Here is a 3,619-nt window from a genome sequence, read left to right as displayed (position 1 = left end):
CACGACTCAAATATTTTTTGCTACTCAAACTTTAGACGTGGATATCTAAATAACCAATCAGAATTTCGAAAAAGCGTGACACCTGTTTGTTGATTGATGCCTTGTGAATAACACTGTGCAGCGATTTCGTTCTTCGCGCGGCGTTCGATAACCGATTAATTACGCGGGATGCCCTGAAGGGGCATACCGTGTCTAAAAACGGGTCGATTTCTTTTTACGCGGGATGCCCTGAAGGGGCATACCGTGTCTAAAAACGGGTCGATTTCTTTTTTTTTACGCGGGATGCCCTGAAGGGGCATACCGTGTCTAAAAACGGGTCGATTTCTTTTTTTTTTTCTTCGTCGTATACACAAATCGGTACATTAATTTATTCATTAAACTCTCCCCTCTCCTACTCGGGATGTATTGTTTTGATTGTCTTCAACAAAAGCAGGCCAATCAAAATCCATTCTTGTCACTTATATTGCGAGGGAGGGGACCCACTCACCCCTACCTGTGTGACGTCAATGCATCATTTGATATATTTATTAAAGACGGATTAAGTCGCGCCATATTGTTTTAACATGTTCTGGACTCAAGTGTGCCGTTTTCAAAGGGAAATTTCACCATTTTGAAGCGGCAAATCGAAAGAATAACTTCTAAGAAGCACCCGACACGTAAAACGGTGGAAATTGGTGAGTTCTTAGTGAAGGAATCGTGCTTTGTTTGACAGTCTTAGACCACGACGCGAGACTGAAAAGAGGTCATTGAGAAGCTTACGTTATCGTAATGGAATTTGACAAATTTCCGCTGATAGTCTGAGTCGCGTAACACACGGAAAACAACGTAACGCGATCGTCGTGACTCAAACTATTCCATTAGCAAGGATAGTTTTATCAATCGGCGAAGCATACAGTTGGAATAAATGAATCAGCCCCAGCATCTCGCGTAATGCCAGTATAGCAGGCATCTTGTTTTTTTTTTTTTTTTCTTCCTCGTAGTCACAAATCGGTATATTAATTTATTCATTAAACTCTCCCCTCTCCTACTCGGGATGTAATGTTCTGATTGTCTTCAACAACAGCAGGCCAATCAACATCCATTCTTGTCGCTTTAATCGCGGGGGAGGGGACCCACTCAACCCTACCGGTGTGACGTCAACGCATCATTTGATATATTTATTAAGGACGGATTAAATTGTCGCGCCATATTGTTAACATGTTCTGGACTCAAGTGTGCCGTTTTCAAACGGAAATTTCACCATTTTGAAGCGGTGAATCGAAAGAATAACGTTTAAGAAGCACCCGACATTTAAAACCGTGGAAATTGGTGAGTTCCTGGCGAAGGAATCGTGCTTTGTTTGACAGTCTTAGACCACGACGCGAGACTAAAAAGAGGTCATTGAAAGCTTACATTATCGTAATGGAATTACACACATTTCCGGTAATAGTCTGAGTCGCGTAACACAAGGTAAATAACGTAACGCGATCGTCGTGACTCAAACTATTCCATTAGCAAGGATAGTTTTATCAATTGGCGAAGCATACAGTTGGAATAAATGAATCCAAACGGAAATTTCACCATTTTGAAGCGGTGAATCGAAAGAATACCTTCTAAGAAGCACCCGACATTTAAAACGGTGGAAATTGGTGAGTTCCTGGGGAAGGAATCGTGCTTTGTTTCACAGTCTTAGACCACGACGCGAGACTGAAAAGAGGTTATTGAGAAGCTTATGTTATCGTAATGGAATTTCAAAAATTCCCGGTGGAAGTCTGAGTCGCGTAACACAAGGGAAACAACGTAACGCGATCGTCGTGACTCAAACTATTCCATTAGCAAGGATAGATTTATCAATCGGCGAAGCACACAGTTGGAATAAATGAATCAGCCCCAGCATCACGCGTAATGCCAGTGTAGCAGGCATCTTGTTTTTTTTTTACGCGGGATGCCCTGAGGGGGCATACCGTGTCTAAAAACGGGTCGATTTCTTTTTTTTTTTTTTTTTTTTCTTCCTCGTATCCACAAATCGGTACATTAATTTATTCATTAAACTCTCCCCTCTCCTACTCGGGATGTATTGTTCTGATTGTGTTCAACAACAGCAGGCCAATCAAAATCTATTCTTGTCGCTTATATCGCGAGGGAGGGGACCCACTCACCCTTACCTGTGTGACGTCAACGCATCATTTGATTTCTTAATTAAAAGTGCATTAAATTGTTGCGCCATATTGTTTATAACATGTTCTGGACTCGAGTGTGCCGTTTTCAAACGGAAATTTCACCATTTTGAAGCGGCAAATCGAAAGAATAACTTCTAAGAAGCACTCGACATTTAAAACGGTGGAAATTGGTGAGTTCATGGAGAAGGAATCGTGCTTTGTTTGACAGTCTTACACCACGACGCGAGACTGAAAAGAGGTCATTGAGAAGCTTACGTTATCGTAATGGAATTCCACACATTTCCGGTGAAAGTCTGAGTCGCGTAACACAAGGTAAACAACGTAACGCGATCGTCGTGACTCAAACTATTCCATTAGCAAGGATAGTTTTATCAATTGGCAAAGCATACAGTTGGAATAAATGAATCAGCCCCAGCATCACGCGTAATGCCAGAATAGCAGGCATCTTGTTTTTTTTTTTTTTTCTTCCTCGTAGCTACAAATCGGTACATTAATTTATTCATTAAACCCTTCCCTCTCCTACTCGGGATGTATTGTTCTGATTGTCTTCAACAACAGCAGGCCAATCAAAATCCATTCTTGTCGCTTATATCGCGAGGGAGGGGAACCACTCACCCTTACCTGTGTGACGTCAACGCATCATTTGATTTCTTCATTAAAACTGCATTAAATTATGGCGCCATATTGTTTATAACATGTTCTGGACTCAAGTGTGCCGTTTTCAAACGGAAATTTCACCATTTTGAAGCGGTAAATCGAAAGAATAACTTCTAAGAAGCACTCGACATCTAAAACGGTGGAAATTGGAGAGTTCCTGGCGAAGGAATCGTGCTTTCTTTGACAGTCTTAGTCCACGATTGCAGACAGAGAAGAGGTCATTGAGAAGCTTACGTTATCGCAATGGAATTCCCGCAATTTCCCTTGAAACCCTGAGTAACGTAACACAAGGGGAACAACGTAACGCGATCGTCGTGACTCAAACTATTCCATTAGCAAGGATAGTTTTATCAATCGGCAAAGCATACAGTTGGAATAAATGAATCAGTCCGGGCATCACGCGTAATGCCAGTATAGCAGGCATCTTGTTCAATGGAACGACCATCGGTGGATTCGAGGTTCTACTGGCTCCTGGCACTTAAAAAAGGAAAAGATCGCTCAATTATATTTTTTATAGGAAACTACATTTATTAAGCTTTATAATGATATATAGTTTGTTAGAGGTTTATTAAAACTTGCGCGCGTACGAATTTTTTTTCCAAAGGACACCCGCGAACCCAGGAAGTATCATTAAATAAGTAAAAGTTGATCTTCCTACAAAGAAGATCTTAACTTAGATCATAGAGTTTCCTTTATCGAGCTCGGAATTTTTTCTCGGGGAGGCAAACGCAGCGCTTGGGTGAGTGAGGCTTTTGAAGCTCAGAGAAACGGCTGAAAGACGCGTCTGAGAGTCGTGCAGGCGT

The 3,619-nt window shown here is 41.6% G+C and overlaps 1 long non-coding RNA gene across 1 annotated transcript; it reads right to left on the bottom strand.

The window, feature by feature from the left end:
* Positions 1-211: 211 nt before the first annotated feature.
* On the bottom strand, positions 212-2,594 carry LOC146469914 (uncharacterized). The gene is made up of 2 exons (XR_014867138.1): positions 1,412-2,594; positions 212-754 (listed from the first exon to the last, which is right to left on the bottom strand). It is a non-coding gene; the product is annotated as an uncharacterized LOC146469914 (long non-coding RNA).
* Between the last annotated feature and the right edge of the window lie 1,025 nt (positions 2,595-3,619).

The sequence above is a fragment of the Pavona decussata genome, unplaced genomic scaffold, assembly GCF_977016875.1.
Source record: "Pavona decussata unplaced genomic scaffold, jaPavDecu1.1 SCAFFOLD_115, whole genome shotgun sequence".
Taxonomy (NCBI): domain Eukaryota; kingdom Metazoa; phylum Cnidaria; class Anthozoa; order Scleractinia; family Agariciidae; genus Pavona; species Pavona decussata.
Note: the sequence above shows the minus strand (reverse complement) of the source record. Positions and strands in the feature narration are given on the sequence as shown.